Here is a 22043-nt window from a genome sequence, read left to right on the forward strand (position 1 = left end):
CAACTGTTAGAGTGGTGGGACTGCAGTTTTAACCACAGCCTGGAAGACAGTGCAGATACCACTCCTGGTGGAAAGATAGTCTTCCTCCAGAGAATGCTCATGTCCCCTATGACTTAGGATAAGATGAACTTGGAGTGATAACCTCCATCTCGTTCTTTTGGGTTTGGTTTTTTTTCTCACTTTCACAAAAAAAAGGTGTTTGTTTTCTTTAAATTATATTTCAGATTTATATGGAAGTTTCTATACAATGACTATTTAAAAACTTTGAGTTCTCCCACTCAAAAGAAAAGGTAAAACCTTGATTTGATTTGTATGTCAAATGTCAATGACACAGAACAGTGCATTATTTTCAGTGGTTTCAATATTATCTCAAACTTCATCACCACAGAACAACATCCTCTCTTTTGAAAACCCAGAACATAAAGTATGTTGCCATAAATTTGAAATCAAAAAGCAGTCTCAGAATATACACAAATGAGAAATTGTATTCTGCAATTCTCATCATGGTGCATAAGAAATGCTTAGGATGGGAAGAGGAGGTGAGACAATGAGAAATGCCTGCAAAATTTCACAGAGACAAAGTAAAAAATTAAAATTTCTTTTTATTCTATGCATCTAAAACTGGTTACAAGTGTTTTATTCATATTATGACAAGGCTGGGAGCCGGACATTTGCAGAATTACATTGAAAACAAAAACTTGTGTCACTGAATATTAAGAATTGTGTTTTCTCTGAGCACCATACAATCTCACAAACAAAAGATGTAAACTTTAAAACTGTCACTTTTAAAACACTTGAGATTGCCATGGAAATATGACCACTAAAGTTTTGGAATGTGGGTCAAAGTCTATTCTGCAAAATTCAGCTTCTCCAGGAAAATATAGGGCAGAGGAATCTGATCTTAGGACACTAAGACAGTAAAGCACAAAGTATGAACTTAATCTGATATTTGCAGAGAGATTAATTTTGAGTGCAACAACAGGTACAAACAGGAGACAATCTTGTCTCAAGCATCATTGGAAAAATAATGTTACTCGTACTTTTCATTATCTAATTAAATACAAAGGCTCAAGAGTACTCAGTATCTTGAGCTAGAAAATTATTCTTCCTGGAATAAATAAAGTCTATATGGATTTTTTTTCCTTTCTTAGCTCCTCATACAAAGAGAAGATAGGCCAATGTTCTTCAAATTTTTTGGTTGCACAACCCTATTAAAAACTAGTTTTTTAGAACACAACCTCAATAAGGGAGTGTATGTTTATTTATTTAGTAGTTATAAAAATGTAATTCTGTAATAAAATGCTAGGTACATGATAAAACATGGACCAAAATAGATACTGGAAAAAAAAATCAAAATATTTTGATTTTTGTTTTATTTATTTATAAACAACACAGAAAATATTTTCTTCATGCAAACCAATGGATTGTTTTGTGCAACCCTTGCAGAGTGTCCGACATCCAGTATTTCTTCACTTTAGAGACCATGTCCCTACAGGATGTGATTGTAGACAGAAATGAGGAAAAGTGACAGAAAGGTGAGTCCCAAATAACTATGGAGAGACAAAGGACAGATCTTGGATTTAGGTCATGAAAATACAAACACTTGTCAGGATTTTCAGGTAAAAGCAGCATTGTCCTTAAAATTCAAATCTGCAGATTCATCAAGTGCCTTTAAAATGTGGAATTTGGGTGGTCTTTCCCTTTGACATCCAGTTCATGCCTGCTGATTTGTATGATATACTAAGGTGTACATTAAGCTTTGCCTTCAAATATTCTTGTCAGGCATGGAAGCCACATTAAAGGTTTTTGGAAAAGAAAAGGAAAAATAAGTCCCAGTGTCCTGCTCTCCCTGTTCCTAGGTCAGCTATTGGTTGTGTCCTTTAAAATCTTGCCTTCCCCTTCCATCTCACTTGTAAATAGTGTACTTGGACTTAGCAGTTTATAAGCAGCAAAGGCAGGACATCCACCTCCTGAAGCAGGTGGGAAGGAAGGTAACGGTGCGTGAGCCTGCAGGATTTCTTCTCTTGCCATATGTTCTAATTATCCTTGGTGCTATATGCAAACAGGAAAAAATTGGCTCCCTGAACAATACCTGAAAAGCTATTGCTTCTCAGCAATACAGATGGATCCTATTGAAAATGTGTTAACTTTTTACAGTACCATTCAAAGAAATACTAGACTCTAAGCTAAACAGGGAGTTCTTCCATGGGCACAAAAATTTTCATGAATTCAACAATCAAGTAGAGCGGTGCTCACCGTGTTTATTTTGAAGTCAGAGGGGTAACTGAATAATGTGCGTGATGGGCAGAAAAGCAGCCTGAATTTCACACAGTAAGTCCATCTGATAACTTCCTAAAGGTGGTACCATCTCCTTTGCTGATGGTACAGCCAGTACTGCTGCAGTTTCTGCTGCCTCAGTTTCCCTGCCTTGGAACACAGGATTCCTAGATGGATGTTAATTTGGGTATAAGTCGTCTTGGAAGCAATATGTGCTCTGGATTTTAGCATCACCCTAACACAGGATCATACACAAGTAAAATGCTTCCCTCTTTCTCTGCAAAGCTGATGGGTCCTGAATACTGAACAGTAGAGAGGTGACACCACATTTGCACATTTCAAAACTCATTCACTATGAACCTACAGCATAAGTAGTACCTTCCACACATTTCTTTGGTTTCTATTAGGTGACTATTAAGCCAGTGGCAATGTCTGTGCCAAAGAAAAAAATGAAGCTAGTTTCCAGTCCTTTAATGTTCTTTTACTCCTCACAAAGGTAATGATGAAATAATTTTGCTGCTTCACTGTTAAATCCTCCTGGAGGACCAGAATAAATTCCCTATTCCAGCTCCCATCTTCATTCTCTTTTAGCCAACTCCAGAAATGTATGAATATTAAATGTAAAACTAATTGAAGGCAAATGGAAATGAGGTTGATTGAGTAATCCAACAATATGCTGATAGAACTCTGCTGTAGGACCTAAAGGAAACTTAATTAACCAAAAACAATCTTTATTGTTATTATTTCCCAAGAGGATCATTTCTTGGTGAATGCTGCCATTCCTCTGTATGAAATATTCAACATGAAATCTACTTCGACATTCTCAGGAAAATTAATCCTGAGTCTCTCTTGAGATTGGAAATGATACAGCATTGAAAGCTAGAGCAAAGTTGTCTTCATGTCCTGGAGGGTTACTTCTCAATGAATGCCATGGGCTTATTTATGTTCACATTCCTCAGCTGGTCCCAAAGCTGAACTTCATTCCCCCAGTTCCTGTCTTGAGGTTCAGGGGCTTTAGAAATGTTGGAAGACAGTTTAACATTTAAAACTAAAGCTAAAATAATTGCTGAGTTACTCAGCTTCTTCACATTGATTGCCACTAGTTGTCCTGTCTTATTTATTGAGGGGGCATATTTTCCTTAATCTTCCTTTTCTATCCAACATACCTGTAGAAGCCCTTAGTATTCTTTGAATCCCTCGACAGCTGCAGCTCCAACTGTGCATCAGCTTTTGTGTTCTCTTCTTCATACATTTAGACAGTGTCTATATTCTTCCCAGGATGGGTATCTGTCTTTTGCACTTCTGTCTTTAGCTGGGAGGCTGAACTGAGCTGTGCTGGCCTCCTGCCTTCCTTTCCTGGTTACCTATAGGGAAACAAGACCTTTTGCACTCTGAGAAGAATGTCTTTAAGGAGCTGACAGCAATTTTAACTTCCTTTATCCTCTGAGGGCAATTTCCCAGGCTCTCAGTGCACTACTTCCTCAAACTTTTGCTTTCTTAAACATGAAGATTCTTCATCTGGCCCATATCCCTCAAGACTATAAATTCAGTCAAAGAATGATCACTTCAGGCCATGCTGACACCAATTTGGGCATCTCTAATTACTTCATCTATGTTGGTAAATAACAGGTCTGGTAATGCTTCTCCTCTGGTTGGGCTATCACCTGGATTAATAAATTATCCTCAAAACAGTCCAGGAGTTTCCTGACCTCCTTACAGCTCACTTTGTACTTTTCCAGTAGATGTCAGAGTAGTTGAAATCCCCCATCAGGATCAGAGCCTTGTAACTGAAATAAAACCACTTCATTAACAGCCTCCCCTAGGTCTGGTGGCCTGCAGTAAACATCAGCCATGAGGTTTCCCTTGTTGGCTTGACCCCAATTTTTACCTATAAATTTTTACCCATTTCACCTGTTCCTTGCTGGTTTTGTATGGCAGCTCTCTGCAGTTCATCCATTTTCCACACAGAGGGTAACCTGTTCCCCACTGCTGCCCACTCCTCCTTCTTGCCTGTCACTTCTGAACAGTTTATAGCCACTGATGCAGTGCTCCAGCCATGCCATTTGTCCCTCAGTCACATCTCAGTGGCACTGATTCGACCACAGTGTTCCAGCTGTACAGAGGTTTCCAGCTGTACCGAGGTTTCCAGCTGTTGCTGTTACCTGTGGGCATTGCTGCACGGGCACTTCACCTGTGCTGCAGATTGCCTCACGTCTTTGGATGAATACTCCCCAGTGCCATTGAGGCATTCCACAGGTGTTCCTGTGTTTGTTTCTAATACATTAGCAGCCTCTAGTTTTTCTCTATTGTTCAAAGTCCCCTTCCCCACTGAATCTAATTTAATGCTCTCCATATAAGTCTGGACAGCTTGTTGGTGAACAACCTTCTGCCCCACTTTGTCAGGTGAATCTCACAAGCTCACAACAGAGCCTGTTCCAAAGGCAGGTCGATGATTGTGGAAGCCAAACCTTGAGTATGGCATCAGCCACACAGCCAGGCATTCACCTTTCAATTTGACTCCTCTTTCCTGAACTCCTATGTCTACCTGGGAGGACAGAGGAGAATGTGATCCATGCTCCAGGGGATTTGATATTGCTCTGAGGGATATACAATCTTTTCAGAGTGTTCAGAGTTGTCTTGCCACAGACCCTATATAGAATGGTATTGTAGCAGATGGTAATTTGTAGGGTTCAGCAGGCTCAGCAGCCTCGCAGTGACATTGTGAATGCAATCTGTTGATAGGCAGTGAACTTCTCTGGAGAAAAATCTGGATGAGAAATAAGTGCTTTGGTGGCTCACAGTAAGGAATCTCCAATTACATCTTTTTCTGAAGCTACTGTTTCTCACACAAGGGTGGTATTGAATGGTTGGGGTTTCCTGGATCCTGTCCATTATTACTGTGATCTTCATTGTGCATGCCCAGAGCACAGTATTTGTTGTGTAGAGACACTTCAGGGGAAGATTCTCCATGCAGAGAAAATTGTGCAATCTCCTTTATCTCATGAGTTGTTAGTGTCAGAATCTTTGAGGTTGGATTCCCTTGTACAGCCTCAAGGCAGGGCTGCTGGTCAGTCTGCGACAGCACACAACACCAGTTATTGACCTCCCTCTCATATTCCCAGGCCCTCCACCACCTGTTAAACTCCTCCTGTAGCAGAGCAAATTGTCTGAAGATTTCTTCCGGCTGGGTCCACTTGCATCTATGACAGCCACTGGTAGGGATGGGTGCTAGAGTGATTTTCAGGTAACGGAGCAAAACCAGCTATTCTGGGCAAGTACTTCAGTTTTTGGCAGTTTTCTTTGAATGAAGATATCAACACAGGTGTAATGTTTCTGCTTGGGTTTCAGCCTCACGCTTGCAGTTGCAGGAAGTGGGCACCATTTTCTTTCCATGGGCAGTCTTGTTACAGATTAAAGGGGAAAAAATAGAAAAGTAAACGACACACACTTGGAAAAGACAATTCCTTCGAAAGTCTTATGAAAGACCCTCTTCTTCTAATTTGCTGTAGACCTCAAGTTTCTGTGTAGGCTTGAACAGCCACCAGCTAGCTAGGACGGCTGTCAGGCTGAGCATAGGCCTGCTGCTGAGCAGAGTAGGCAGCAACTGAACAGCTGTCAGTGCACTGCCCTTCTTGCACCATTTTTCATGGTAATGCACCTGTATCACATGGACAGTCCAGCATTTCCAAACTGAGGAAGCTGTAGTTTTGAAATTCTGTTTCTTTCTTGCATTTGCATACTTCTTCTAGCAGAACTATGTGCTTTGTTCCAGAAGTGTCTACTCCATATTTTTAGATTTTTATGCATGTATTTAATTTCATAAATAGTGCTCTGTTTAACAGGGAAATGAGAAGTCATGAGACAAATAAGCCTCAGCAGAGAGAAAACAGTGGCAAAATCCCAAAAGTCTAAATATTTATATTAATGTATTTTTAAAACCTTTCTAAGGGAGAGTGGAAAAATAAAAAATTACGGCAAACTCTGAAACTCCAGCTTTAATTTTATGCAATTTCTCTCCTGTGGAAATGTTGCTTTACAGACCAGATACAAGAAGAATGCAGAAACGTTATTAAGACATTGAAACTAGAGCTCAGAAATAAAAAATAGGAGCTACCCCATAGTGAGTCTCAGGTAAGAGCTAAAACACAGTTAAAGTCACTGTTGGCACCTCTTCTTTGAGCCACTCAGTATCTAGTGTGAAGCAGATGAAGCTTGATTGCTCAGTACCTTTCCAGTATTTGCTTTCCCTTTTCTCCTTCCCCAAACAACATGTGCTTTGTGACATTTTGCTATGAAAGCAGTTTGTAGTATTTTCACGTATAATGTGACAACTGGCATCTTCTGCCAACTGTCAACTTTTCATGGAAATATGATGCAGAGCAGGAAAGATCCAGCATCAATTGGTGCACTGTGGCTTGCTTCTGTCAATAATGCAATGTTAGCAACACACAGTAACTTGTCTGAGGTCAGAAGCAGCAAAAGTCGGTTTTATGCAAAAAAAAAGTAAGTTAAGGCGTTAGCACATATTTGAAAATCGGTGACATTATACTCTGGGAAAATACTGAATATAAAATCTGTCTCTCCAACTGTCTTAAAGTAATTCACTTCCTTTATGTTCTTTGGTTAAGAGGAAAAGAGAAAGCAGTGCTTGTTATCACAGCACAACCAGGGACTCACAGCTGTCCTGATGCACAAACAGAAATTAACACGAGGAGTGACAGTCCTGTTACAAGATGAATCCACTCACCTCTGTTCTTCCATGATCCTCAAGACAGTTAGCCTTGTGGCAAAACAAAACCACTTAGTATCTTGCCCCTTTTTAAGAAAAATCATACGCAAAGTACTTACTCCAAGGTAAAAACGCAGTACCATTTTCCTAAGGCATGAAGTCCCATCCCTGGGCCTTCACTCACTTCAGCATGGGCTCAGTGTCCTATGAGACAAGCCTGACTAATGTCAGACTTGTTAAGAACTAATCAGTTTCCTCTCTCTCTGTTTCTCTCTCTCTGTTGCTCCCATTTGAGCAGAAGGCTTTGTTGTCACAAACCAGAAACCTTTCAGACAAGTGGTGTGAAGACAATGAACAAAAGGAAGCAATGTCCAGAAAGGGTGAGTAAAAGATGGTTGTATCTGTGTGTAATGTGTGAGATCTACTGGTGACTCTAATGTTTCACTAATGGTCCAGACTTAGAAAAGAACTTTTATAGAAAACTAGATATTTTCCAGGTATATTGATGAAAAGATCATGCTATTTGGGATAATGATAAAAAAAGGTAACTGGGCTAAGGGTACTGATGCAGGAAAATCATTGAATGTCACTGACCTTGAATTTAGCAAGACTTTCAACAAGGTTTCTTACAATACCCTTTTATCTAAGAAAGAACGTAAAGGTTTAGTCAGGCAGATAATTGCCTGGATGAAATATTGAGAGGATCACTGGGTTCAAAACAAAGTGGCTAATGTGTATTCCACTTAGGCAGGAATGACAGGTGGCTTTTGTCAGGGGTTTTTCATGAGCCCTATCTGATATTTGTTACTGTCATCTATGACCTACATAAGTAGACAATGCATCTCATCACATCTGAGAATAACCTCAAATTGGAGTTGTAGCTCATATATTTGAGGGTAGACCTTTCATTCATACAGATGTAAATAAGACAGAGAAATGGGCTTGCAGAAACATCATGAAATTCAGTGAAGAGAAATGAGGAGTCCTCCACCTATGAAAAAAGCTTGTTCAGCCTGGAGAAAAAGATAGCTTTGGAGGTACCTCATAATTGCCTTACCGTACCTACAAGACCATAAAGAGGACACAGCAAGTCTCTTCACAGTGATGCATGGAAGAAGAATCAGAGATAGTTCTCAAAAATTAAGTCATTGGAGGTTCGGTTAGATCTAAAGAAAAGAAATTTAAGAGTTTTCCTAGATAAAATGTCCAGTCTTCATTTTTGAAGGTTTACAAGACTTTTTGGATACAGCCCTTGCAACCTAGTTTGAATTCAGTATCGGTCCTGCTTTAAGGATGATATTGGATTATAAACCTATGATCAAATGTAGGAATCTTGCAAGGAATGAGAAATAAACAATATCTATTATCTGGCTTCCTGATTTCCAGACTCTGAGGAGCCTCATCAGCCTGTCCAGCCTTACACAAGCTTTGTCATTCTGACAGGGATCAGGGCTAGTCCTCCCTCTCCTGAGAAACCACCAGAGTGAAAGCTGTGTGGTGAAAAGTCATAGTACTTTTGCACAAAGAGGTAACACACCTAAAGGCCACTTGCAAAGAATGTTCTCTAAAGGGACATGCCATATCCACCCACAGCAGGTCCAGGCCGCCAAGCCTACCAAATATTATTGTCCACATACTGTGGCAAATGATAACTGCAAATTCCACAGATCATCTGACTCAGTTGTAAGATGCCTCATCCTTTATGTGCAGAAGAGCAGAGCTGCTCGCCTCTTTGCATCAACATATGACATTTGTATGTATTTTTCTCAAGAAGGGTTTTGTAAGGAAACAACACTGAAATATTAAAGCTGAAAAATCAATTTTCATTTAGGGCTGCGTTCCAACTGCCATCTTACAATGGGATGTGTATGACAACACAAATTTAGGGAGGCAAGAAATATTTAACAGTTGATCAGAACACCAGGATATTGAATTAAACACCTTGGATTTAATTCAAAGAACGTCTTCCATCTCAGACTGAATACTTGTGTTTCATCACAAGGCAAAGAGCTAGTAACAATCAGATTTTATACAGGCCAAAAAAGTTTATTGCTGCAGTAAGACTGTAAGGTATTGTGAATGATGCAGCAAGTGATTATATTTGCTCTCTTTGGTCATAGACACTGTGCTGTAGTCAGTCTGAGCTTTGCTGTGGAGAAACCAAAGCCAGAAACATGACAAGCATACAAAAGATTTAGGATTGGTGGTGTAGAAGGCAGGGAGCAAAATGAGAAATGAAGAACAGAGCTTTGACACCTTACTCCTTATGTGTAACTACTGACATTTGAAAATTCAGTCACAGAGAGAATCTCTGCAACTTCTTCTGTAAACACGTGTAATTAGGAGTTTATGTTGTGTCCTGAATACAAAGGCCTTGACATGATCAGTAAAAGTCAAACTCATCCCCATCTGAGACAATGAATTTTATATCTTAGAACTGAAAGAACTCATGAAGTCAGGAAGCATTTCAGACTCACAAATTTTTCCTTAAGTCAGTCACTTATCATATTTATGGCTACACTTAAGACTTAGTTGCCTCCATTATTTATGTTAAATCTGCTAATGGTATTGTAATGAGTTGTGTACAACTCAAAATAGGAACTCATTTTTCAGGGGAAATGAAAAACCAAGTGTATCCATGTTTCATTTCTTAAGGAGCTATAAAAACCACTCTACATTCTAATAAAATTAAAGCCAAAAAAAAAAAAAAAGAAGAAAAAAAGAGTACAGATGGGAAACAGATAGAAACAAATTAGAGAAAAAACTAGGGCTTCATTAGGGAATTTCACCATAGTACACCACATAGTCTAAATCTTGTGGAAACAAACATGATGAGAACAAAGGATCATCTGAAGTCCCCCTCCAGGTTCACCTGCACTACATCTGAACTGTAGCATTACAAATCCCTTTCAGAGGTTCCTGTGGCAGATGGGTGAAAAGCAAGGCTCTTTAAGCCCACAAGCTCTATTTTAGTAAGCAAGGCCTCTGCGAGAGGTACCATTCTCAGCAGAATCTCTGAAGGTTAATAAAGAGAAGTTCAGGGTTTTTAAACATGCTTCCTTCAAGTCACAACCAGACTTACATGTGCCTCTATCTGGCCTCCATAATTTCCTAAAAACTGATAAAAATTAAGTTGGAATCTTCATTTCTATCAGCAGTGAAAAATAAGTATTAAAATTATTAAGTGGAGTAAATTATCCATGCAGATTTATAGTATTTTGACTAGCAGTATACTCTTAATTTCTCTGAGGTAGACAATAAAAGTTGAGATTCAACAGAACCAATGTCCTATGCTAGTGTCTACTTCTTTATCTCCTATTGTGTCTCTGCAGAGGGTGGACAATTAATTCACTGAATTTTTTTGGTTTATTTGATTTTCCCTGACTGATTTTACTGTGGAGGGAACAGAGAAAGTGAGTCCACTCTCTACCAGAATCTAAAGTGATTTCTCTTCTATACAACGTAGAAATATCTCCCACTGAGTTAGACAATTTTAAAATACAGCCTTTTGACCCCCATTTCATATAGTATTTTTAAAAAAGCTACAGTTGTGGGAAAAGGCTTTCAATCTTATCAGAACTTTATGTATTTGTTCTTACAGTGATTGGGGAGGGAAAGTGCAAGAAAAAATGGTTTTCAACCAGGTACTTTTCTCCTGAACTATGGAAACATTTTTATTTTTAAATAATAGAATCATTCTTAATAGAGACATTTGGAAAGACCATGGGAATACTCTGTACCTAGCTTGTTCTTTTTATAACTCAAACTGACACTTGCAGCTTGCCATAGTTTTGCTCCTTCCCTGTAGGTTCCAGTCAGATGTCACTGTTCCTTGCTGATAGAGGAGCTTTGAAACAGATAGAAGGAAGGTGATGGAGGGAATGCAGCATGTGAGGGAGGGCTACACTCTTGCAAAAGTCCCACAAACATGAAAGCTGTGTCCTGCATAGACAAAATCCATCTCTGTATTCAGTGGTCATTCTGGAAGCCTTTGTAGTCATGATCTCAGCTGAGGCAAAAGCAAAAGTGGTGTTTGGTGATAGCCAGGCTTTTGATGGCCTTGTATAGATGCCTTCATGAGTGGCCTGGTCTTCTGAAGCTCCCAGACCTGAAGGGTTTTGTGACCAAACACATCCTGATTTCCATTGAGTATCTTACCATGCAGTATCAGGCTTCATGTTCCAAAAAGGTGGCTTCCAAAAATTGTCACGTGTCAAAAAGAAAAAACAAAACAGCACAAGGTTCCTTTGATCTCCCTCTTCTTTTAAGCTTATGTCAGGCAGCACAAATAAAGGAGATGAATTTTGTTTAATGTCTGCAACTCATAGGAATAGAAAAATATTTTAATTCAGTAAGGAGCATATCACAGGTCTGAAGGAATTAAACTGGTAAAAGTTTAGAGTGCTTTTTTTTAAATTTGGTCACTCCTCAGGTTCTGATGTAGAAAATTATGCAGGCAAGTTTGGATATAATAGGGAGCCACAGTGAGGGGAGCTGCACGCATCCTTTTACAGGCACCACCTGTTCCACTCTTTTGTCCCAGAGGAAAAATCTCATTCCAACACAAACTGGGACACACTTTTTTTACATGGTGTATGCAGAGGTCTATTTCACCTGAAAGTAAGGCACATGAACAACAAGTGATACCTTCCTCAAAGCATTTGGCTTTTTCCTTTGTTTTTTAAAAATTTTGGACTAATAAGAAAGCAAAGAATATTTCAACCCATACATGGGTTGAAAGAATGTAAGTGTTGGGGTTGGTTCAGAGGAGGGCTAAAACTTATCAGAAGAATCATGAGAAAATATTTAGAGGAATCCTAAATGAAGGATGGAAGCAGACTCTTTAAGGAGGTCGTAGCAATAGGACAAGAGGTAATGGTTTTAAACTAAAGGAGGATAGATTCCAACTAAATACAAGGAAGAATTATTTTACTGTGAGGCTGGTGAGGCATGGGAACAGAGAGGTGCTGGATACCCCATCCCTGGAAATATTCAAGGTCAAGTTGGATGGGGCTCTGAGCATCCTGATTTAATTGAAAATGTTTGTTCACTGCAGAGGAGTTGTACTAAATGAACTTTAAAAGCCCCTCCCAACTGATTCTATGTAAACACAACTTTATTTGGTACTATGCAAATTCCATTGTGAACAGAAGGTATATTTCCAAGTGACTTTTTGCCAGAAATAAAACTTACTACTAGCAAGGGTGGTTTTTTACGGGGTAGAAAGGAATTAAATAAATGAAAACAGATAGAAATAAATGGAAGAAAGTTCTATCTAGCAAAAGGTACAATAACAATCTCCCTAAAAGTGTATAATGAAAAGAATACCTCATAAAAGATATTTCAATTAAAATATTCCCCATTTAATAATTGATCATTAAACTAATGTACTTTCAATCACATATTTAATTTGCTTTGCTCTACCCTACCTTTTCTTTCACCAGAGCATAAAATCAGCAATTCTAGCACAGACTGGTTCTCTTGAATGTACTAAAAGGACTTTGTGATTTTTCTGGCAACATAAAAAAATAAACAGGCATCCAAATATACTTGCTGCCAATGGTAGCCTCTTTTCTTGTTTAGGACATTTAGCCTTATGTTAATTATTCATGTCCTGTTGCTTTAAGATAACATAGCTCTTTGCAAAAGAGCCAATATTGAAACTCACATCAGAACTCTCCAATTACAACAACTTCCCCTTAAAAAAAGCACCCTCAAAGGAAAGGCCTTTGCAGCTGTTTTGAATATTCCCCGAGATTAAAAATCAGCACAAGGAAGAGATAAAAATCCTTATATTCTTGCACTTTTAACTAGGCTATTAGAAAATCATAATAGCCATCTCGATTTTGTACCTGCAAATGTGTTAAAATAAAGATCAGGTTTGGTGGGATTCTACTTTGATATAATGTCTTGGCTTAGATGTCTCATAGACATAATTAATTTCAGACTTTGAAATAATATAATCCGATCCCATGCTTTCTTTTCTTTATCTAATTCTCTGCTATTTTTTACAACAGAAAAAAATTACATTTTCCAGCTTATATTTTACAGTCTTTGGTCTTTTTGAAACATCTCTCTTAAAGACCACTATTAAGTTTACACAGGTAATACAAAAGTAAGCACACTAACAAGGTAACAGTATATTTATTTCCTCTCCTTGGCAACTGATAGATCACAGATTAAATATCTTTTAAGATTTAACAGCCAAATAGAGAGACAATCCCTTCTGAATGTGTTATGTAAACAATAATTGAACAAGAGATGTTCAGGACTGAAGCTGAGCATACATCTTATTTTGATTTGTCCATTGTGTTAGGAGTGCCAGACTGGCTCTTACTAGCTTGAAAAACAGACTGTGTATTAAAAATAGGTTTCTGAAGAATTTATTATCCTGCAGAATTCACAGGAGAAACCATCACTCTGCAGTCAGATCTTGTCTCCCACCCTTTTAGCAGGGTACTAAAAGGTTCTCCTCGTTCCATTCCATGTGAAACCAGCCAAGATGCACGTGGTTATTTGTTTATAGTGCCAGGCAAAAGGGGCCTCTCTATTTCTTGGATGATTCTGATCTTAGAAGGATATGTTTCCTGCTACTGTCTAACCCTGAGAAAAAAATTAAATCAAAACAAAAAACCCAGCAGAGCTTGAGAACAGCCTTTCTTGTGTCTAACCAAGCACCCATCTGCTACAGGACCTCCCCAACAAACTGGTCACAAAAGAGAGTTTACAAAAACAAGGTACTTATAACACTATCCTCCCTTCTCAGATATGTGGCTTCTATCTTCAGCAATCCTAAACCCCTGCTCCTTAGCAGTGGGTTTCAAGGGCTGCTGCAGACTTCTTTCTTGGGAGAAACAATTCTGGTGAGAAATGTAGGCTCCATCCTGGGTTTTATTCCTTTTATTCACATAGCAGTACTCTTTGTATGATCATTTGAAGTAAAGCTCTGCTTTACATAATTATCCATACTCATGTGTAAAGGGGCACAGTTGTGTATAATTGGACTTATTTGCATCTGAATATACATGTTTGTGACAGAAGTCCTTGTCTAGACACCCCACATTCTATGTGGGGAATGCAATAGGAGAAGGCTGAATGGTAAATTTGCTCATTGAAGAGTAGAACAGAACCATCTCTGCTGCTCTTGGAGAGATAGAGACCCATCTGTTTTTAAATATAGCTGTTTAAATATATCAAAACATTTGTGCTCTCCTAATTAGGAGCACAGGGACAGATTATAAATATCTGAAGCCAATCCTAAAACAGGATACCTCAACTTATAAAAAGCTACCTTCCAGTGATTTCTTCTTGGCACACAACTGGCTTTAAGAGAGCAAGACCCTACAAAGATGCTTCAAGAGCAATATCCCTTGATGTTCTGACAGGAGCAATTAGCAGGTATGCAAAGAGTGTGCTGCAACAGTGGCCTGCTCCATAGTGCCCTCCTCATCTGCTTCCAGTCCAAATGGCCTCACAGAGTCTTATTGTCTTCAAGTAGTTCCCACCAACAAGTAGTTTGAAGGTGTTATTTTGAACATGCAATTTTTCACCCATCAGACCCACCAGTAATGATTAAGGCTGTGTGGAAGAAAAGTAGAGAGTTTTCTGACCTCAAAAAGACCACCATTATGCTCCTCATCCTGACAAACTTGCTATTCATCATCATGGTCCCATACCACCAGCCCTACCTAACCCTGAGAAAGATACAGGAAAAATTTACAGACTCCTGTTGGATTTTCCTGATGAAAGCCAGGTTGTTCAAATAAAACACCCTCAGCACTCTTACTGAGCAGGAATTTCTTTCTCTGTGTCAGCTGCCTATTTTGTACTGCTTCTGGTCTCTCCTCCCTTTCACCTATACCATAGGGTACCATAAGAGGTAAATCTTGGGACTTTCTGCATAGATTTTTTAAGGAATGCAGCATGCAGACTGCTCTGGGACAGCACTCCAATGTATATAAAAAGGCTGCCAGAGCCAGCCCCTTTTTCTCCCACCTGACTGGGAAACAGAGGGTAGATTTTCCTTCTAGCCCTGTGGCTCTTACAGAAATATTTGCAAAGAACACAATCTGCTGACAAACAGCAAAACAGGCTTTATCCTGCTGGCGAAGACTTTGCTTGTTCAACCATATCTAACTGCAGCTTTTCAAAAGCTCAGCATCTCTGCAGCATAGCCTTGCAGTCTGACACTGCAGCCTCCAAAACCTGCATTGAGAGCTGATGACCGCGCACTGCAGTGTGACGCACTCCTACCACGGTGCTGCAGTCTGTGCAGACTGACTAAAGGACAGCAGCAAAACAAGAGCTTCTGGCAGAGTTCAGCATCCCAGTGAACTTCAAGGGCATTGCCTTGTTGTGGCAGAGCTTAATGTTTTTAATGCAAAACTCAGATGGTAGAATGACTCTGCTTTGATTTCAGTTGTGACAAATTGAAGCCTGTTTAAGGATTAACCCTAAAATGACAGTGGGAGCTTTGGAAGCTCAGTGCTGCATTTATCCCCACATTTTTTCTGATGGAAAAAGCTCCTGACAAACTTTTTCAGCACTGAATAACTTTGCACAGCAAATAGCATGTGAAGTTTCAGGACCCATGTCATACATCCAAGTGAACTAGGGCATCAGAGAGGCTTTAAAAGGGTAACCACACATGAGCAATTCTCCATTTCTACCTCACTTTGACTCACCTTCACATTGCAGCATTTCTATGTCAACTAGTAGAGTTGTGCTCTGGAAGATCAATCTGATGGTGTATTGTTCAGACTGCAGAAGCAAGCCCAGGACTGAAACCTGAAGACTGTAGTTGTTCCTTTCCCAGCTCTCTCAAAAGATGAGTTTCACTGACAGAGCATAAATGTTTTACATAGAGCAGATAATGGACAAAACAGAAGCAAAATTCAATAAATATCCTAAGGCATAAGACTTTGAAGGAAACAGAAATATTATTGAAGGAAACAGAAATATTATTGAAAGACTTACCTGTTCTGGGTTGAAAAACCTGAATATACAGCTACAACCATGAAGAGACCTGAAAGAAATATGGAACATCCAATCACATGAACTCACCTAAAGCCTCTTTGCTGCATTACAGGAAAAATAGACTCACTGAACCTTCATCTTCCATTAAGGTCTATGGGATTACCATTTATTAACTCATGTGGTTTGACTCTAATGTTATTACAAAGAGAATCAAAAAGTGCAGAATAAAAGAAAACTTAAGGCACACTCTAAACCCCATGTTGCCATGCTGTCTGCTTACAGTGAAAGAGAAGCACTCTCCTCTATAACAAAGGACAGAGATAATTCTTTTGGGGAGGTTAAGGTTCCAAGCACTGCTACAGTTAAGGGGTTTTGAGTATAATGAGTAATACTCATTCTTGGCATTTCTTCTTGGCTCTTTAGTCTGAGTTGGGTCTGGTAACAAGATGTGAGAGAGTAGTCAGGTGCTTTCAGGAAATACCGCCCAACAAATTGATTTCTCTTATAATAGCTCTTGGCATTTCAATACCTCAAGCTAGCACTATTTCTGGAGATATTCAATAATGCTGCTTTAGTATGCTCAGAACAGAAGAACATGGCAAATTGAATGCTTTGAAACTGGGGGAAACAAAATGTTCTCAATGTCACCTGCAGACGTGACTCTGGACAGAAGTCTGTCCTTCTTTACACCACAGGACAGACTTCTGAACGTTGAAAGAAATGTTCTTTTTATTTGCCTTGATTAATACTTATTTTAACCTAGTCTGTAATTTTCTTCTTCAATTTCACATCATAGGAAATCCAGATACATTTTTTGTTTATTTTCTCATTTTTTCACATGAGAATTTTGCGCCACTGGCTTTCATGCTTACCTTTAACTTCAGAAAGTTAGCACAGATTATCTTAATTTCCTTCTTTTGGAATCTGTTCTGCCTTTCATGACTCAAACTATGCTTCTCTGGTCTGACACAGACAACCTGATAGATCAGAATTGACACCTTCTATTGGCAGATCTGCAGAAACACCAGATTCAGCACAGATAGGAGAATTCACTCCCGAAGTCATATCAGTCCAAACCATTATTTAAAAGTTTGGTTTGCTTTTAGGCTTATGTCATCTGAATACAGCACTGGAAGGAAAGGAACATCTCCAAAAGGACAATTTGCTGTGTCATGCACAGGTCCAGGTCCTTTTCTGACTCAGACCAGAATGATTATAACTCTTACAGAAGCTCACCAGCTCACTCCATGGCTTTCTCTTATGCTCAGAACCAAGGTATCTGCATCTGTTTGAAACCTTCTTTCATGTCATGTTAGGAGTTCTGCCTAAGGGACTAGAATCCCATTCTGAAAAAAGAGTTTTTCATAAGGAACCTCAGCCTCTTCTATCCAAAAGAGTTCCTTACACCCATCTTAAAGTCCCTTTGCTCTCCCACAAATCCTTCTAAAATTTGCCACAGCCTACAGAAGAGCATGAATCACAACTCTCTATTATGCTAATAAAAGCTACTTGCTGCTTCTTGTAATGCCATGTCACACCCACCAGTGCTGTCTTGCCTCAAAGGCAATTATATCTTCCTGTGGCAATGAGACTGGATTCCCTGTCTGGTAGGACAAGTCACTAAAAGGGTGAACATAAACAACCAGTTGTGGAGATCCATTCTTGATCTCTGGGCCAAGTATCACCCCAGATTGATGAGAGCAAAAGACAGGTATAAGTGTACTGCCGGTGCATTGATGGAGGTCACATTGCTGCTTGAGATTTAGCAAGGTTAGCAGTGAGGCTACAAGATTGTTTCCAAGATATACAAGCCATTTCAGCAAGAAAACACAAAGAAAAGTCCAATTCAGGACCAGAAAAAAAATCAGATGCAGTATGCAGAATAAAATTCTGCAAATGTTTTCATTATTAAGAAGAGCATGAAAATGGCAGGGGAAAAAACCAACAAACCAGCAAACTAAATGCCGAACCCAGTAAGGCACAACTACATGTTAGATTGTCCATGTCTTGTTGTGTGCCCTTGCACATTAGTAAACACCTTTGCAGCTACTTTTCTGCCACACTGAAAAGCAATCCTATGATGACAAGAGCACCAGGCACTGGTTCATAAGGCATGTAGAAACACCCCAAGATTTGAATTGCAGCCCAGGTGGGGGAAAATATCAGCAGTAATATATGCAGTATCAGAGAAAGGAGCAGAAACACATCCCAGAAGTACAGGCTAGCAGTAAAGGAGAAAAATTAGTGTCATCTATATTGCAGAAGGGTACTGTATTTCCTGATGTCCTGATAGCAGCCCCAGTGTCAGACCTACCACTTCCTCTGAGGTTGCCATTCCTTTCCTGGGACAGCACTCACATTGCTGACAGGCACTGTTCAGAGACACTTGCCCAGATGAAATGTGAGAGCTACCTCAGGTCTCTGATATGCTGTTTACAGTGTTGGCACTTACTGTAAATGCATGTCATCCAAGAGGCAGTCAGAGCTGCCTCTGAATACACCCAAGGGGGCACAGAAAGGTGTATCTAAGACCAACATCATGCAAAGCCCAATGCTTGCTGAAGCTGGACCTGCTGAGCAGTGGGATGACTGAGGGAAAGCTGTCACACACCTTAGGATGTCAGAAGATACCTGTCCCCCTGTGAAGCATTGCCTATTGCTTATCACTCATGAGACTTCCAACTTCTTCTAGACCCAAAGCTACACCTTACCTAGATGGGGTTTTTTCCAATATCTCAGAGGCATTCAGGTCATGACTACTCTGTTCTGACTTTGTTAATATGAGCTGAATTATGGCACTCCAAACAGAGGTGTGGATTCTTCTTGTAGACTGCAATTATGTGCAGAAGTAGGTAGTCTTGTAGACTACAATAATAGTCTTGCAGACTACTGTTAGGAGCAGACCTGAACAAAAGAGGCATCTCCTTTCCAAGTTTCCCCCCTGAACCACAGGTTCTAGCAGTCTCATTCTTGCAACTGGTTCCAGTTTCATGCACAGCCCTCATTTGTTGCCTGTAGGGTGTTATGGAAAAGATTGCTTAGTAAAGTTCACGCCCTTGTGCTCTCTGGCAGAAAAGATACAGAGATTGTTTGCTTTCCTTTTCTTTTTCTGCTCTGCTACAAGGCTGCAAGGTAAAAATGCTGTTCAGTTTTAGCCCGGGGGCAAGCTGCCTAAAGCATCTAAAGCATATGTATTACCAGTTATTGTAGGGCTGTTGTGGTTGTGAGTAGCCTGAAAACACACTTGCTGGGACTATTTAGCTGGACCTGAGGAGCACAGTCACAGCTTAAACAGAATAGACAGCATGGACAAAGACATATGTCCTACAAAATACAGATAGTTCTGGGCTGCTGCCTGACAGGGACTTTTAAGATGCCCTTTTGCAACAGAAGAACAGAACACAACAAGGCTAGTAGGCCTAGGTATACAACAGGTCTCATTCAGTGTGTTGAGTTAGCTATTTGAAATGACAGTGTTGCCAAATGTCCCCCTGCAGATGTAAGATCAGACTGCAAGGCTTGGCCGAGCGAGAGATATCAAAATGGGACTGTTCTAACAACACATTCATTTGGATGTGGAGAAATGACAAAGATTGAATCCTCTTGCTCTTGGGAAGGACTGTGTGATGTCAAATCTGCAAATTAGGATTGAAGGGAATTGGGGAAAAGCAAGTTTCAAAGGGAAAATTGCTGTAGCTTCTGCCTTTCTTCCCTGTCTTTGCGATGGGCAAGCCAAAGGAAATTAAATGGAAGCTTTAAAAGAGAAACCTTATAGACTTTAATATTATTTCCATACAAGTATTTATTCAACAGAAAATCTTGCACAAGATCACTACATTCTGGACCAGCTTTCAGTAGTTTAGCTGGCACCCAAGGTAAAGCTTATGAGCCCTACTCTCACATTTGTGCAGGCATCTCATTCTGTTATGTGTGAGTACAAACTAAGAGATTGCACGTGCAGATCCAGCATGCACAAAGCCCACAGGAGCCATTTGGTAAATCTACCTGTGCCTCAACATGTTTGGAAAGAGAAATTGGGTACTAGTTTCATTTTTCTGCCCGGTTGTCACTGGTAATTTGAAGTACATACCACAGACAGTAAAGCAATTGCTAATAAAAAGCAAGCAAAGATGGCTTTCAGTATTCTTAAGCAGGAAAAGGAAAATGGAAGCTGTCCATTAAAACAATGTAAGGTAATGAACCAGTAGCAATTGTTCATTGTTTCAAGAGCCCTATTAAGCAGACCAATAACTATGGAAAACAGAGAGAAAGTTTCACTCTGGTTTTGCTATTCATGGTTCAAATTCTACAACCTGGGGACTGGGTCTTACTGTGTGAATAGATACTTTTGGAGAGGACAACTGTCTAGAGTCCTTGGAACTTATGTGATAAACTAAGTCCCAATGATTAAATTTTAGACTATATGACCACGCTGTTATGTCATACACAGCTTTTCTGCTCTTCATAACCAGGTACTACTTTAAAAAAAAATTGGAGATCAACCTTTTCTTTTGAAAAATACAAAAAATACTGTTAACAGCTATACCATCACAGGGTTTTTTGATACAGCAAATAAATTTTCTAATTCAGTGGTGACTGAATGTATTCTTGCATAGTTTAGCCAGAAGCTGAGTAGCCAGCACACTAGATGGAGGTGTACAAGGTCTGGGCTGTAGTCCAAATATAGCTACTGATCTGAAGCGTGCCCTTATGCAAGTCATTTACTCTCCATTTCTCCACATATTTCTTTCTAGCCCTTCTGAGTTTACATGTGAAAATTTCCAGGAGCAGGAAAAGGCACTAAGTGTGTGCCTGTTTCTAGCACAAAGAGGGCGTCTGATTCTGAGTCAGGGTCTGCAGCTGCTGAATCTGCATAATCCTTAAGATATGGATATGGATAAGCAGGTGAACAGAAAGTGTCCAGGGAGAGAAATTATACTTCAGCATTTCAAATTAAGGGCAACTGTTTTAGTAATGCTTTTGTGACCTTCCATTTTTAATCACTATGCTTTAAAGTCTCAGCTGGGCAAAACAGCAGATTGCTTTTAAAATGTCACCCAATAGCTATTTTAACTAAAAGAATCCACCAAACACTGAAAATTGTATTACTATGAAATCAAAACCACTAATTTGACATTAAAGTAACCTTTAAAAATCATTCCTCAGAGACAAACCTAACCTTTTTAGTCAAGCAATAAGATACATACTTAGCATAAGTCATATTAGATCTGATACTTCTCATGAGCTACTGAGAATGCAGGGAGGGCATCAAGTGCTTTTAACCTCCAAAGGCAGCTGTCTCAGATATATCTCACAAGACACAATCCTTCAAATAAGGATGAGCTTACTCCTCTGGAATTTTTATAACATACATAATCCCAAATCCCAGCTGGAGGCCAATGGGGGGATCCATTGGTCTGTCTTCATCTGGGCTTGCCAAGGGATGGAAATAGATGGCAAGTGCTATCTTGTCACCTCACTGTTCACAAACCAGAGCAGAACCCAAGTGCTCAGTGCACCCTTGATGTGAAAATTCACACTCCTCATCAGGGAACATGGGCTGCTCTGAGTGTGAAACAATTTATGGCCTTTCCTGATTTCCCTCAGGAACAAGTTTAGCCTTGAACAAGGCATAGGATGAGCATGAATACAGGTTCTGGATCCCCAGCACAGGGGATGGTTAAGAGGTGTTTCTTTTTTTTTTTTTTTCACTCTAGTAATGCAAAGGTGGAAACATAGTGAAACAGACTCTACAAGGCACAAATGGAAATCACTTGCACTGATTAATCCCATTTAGCAATGTCTAATTTAGCAAGAAACATAACAAATGGTGTTTTGCGGAGTGTGCTGGCATTTTTACAGCTAATTCATGAAATAACATGAAGAAAACTTGCTGCAGATGGCCTTTAATTGAGAAATAAATAGGTAGAGCGCTAGCCACTAAAATATCTGATGAGAGCTATATTTACACTGCACGAGCTCACCAAACTCTGTGTTATCTACACCTCAGTTAGCAGAGTGGTGTCCAAGTAATTTTGTTACTTACCCAGGAAATTTGGCA

The 22043-nt window shown here is 39.6% G+C and overlaps 2 long non-coding RNA genes across 3 annotated transcripts in view; one reads left to right on the forward strand and one right to left on the reverse strand.

The window, feature by feature from the left end:
• LOC143692199 (uncharacterized) overlaps nt 1-22043 on the forward strand; it is a 24536-nt gene continuing 2493 nt past the window's right edge. Inside the window, exons 1-3 of one of the 2 annotated variants that reach the window (XR_013180064.1) lie at nt 1-1535; nt 6317-6408; nt 7305-7386. This is a non-coding gene — a long non-coding RNA (uncharacterized LOC143692199). Of the gene's footprint in view, nt 1536-5947; nt 6409-7304; nt 7387-22043 lie in introns of those variants that run through there. The other variant, XR_013180063.1, reaches the window with a different exon arrangement.
• Nucleotides 15697-22043, reverse strand: part of LOC143692200 (uncharacterized) — a 13597-nt gene continuing 7250 nt past the window's right edge. The window contains exons 2-3 of the long non-coding RNA XR_013180065.1: nt 15983-16031; nt 15697-15843 (exon numbers count right to left, since the gene is read on the reverse strand). This is a non-coding gene — a long non-coding RNA (uncharacterized LOC143692200). The remainder of the gene's footprint in view (nt 15844-15982; nt 16032-22043) is intronic.

This window comes from Agelaius phoeniceus, chromosome Z (assembly GCF_051311805.1).
Source record: "Agelaius phoeniceus isolate bAgePho1 chromosome Z, bAgePho1.hap1, whole genome shotgun sequence".
In the NCBI taxonomy this organism is placed as follows: domain Eukaryota; kingdom Metazoa; phylum Chordata; class Aves; order Passeriformes; family Icteridae; genus Agelaius; species Agelaius phoeniceus.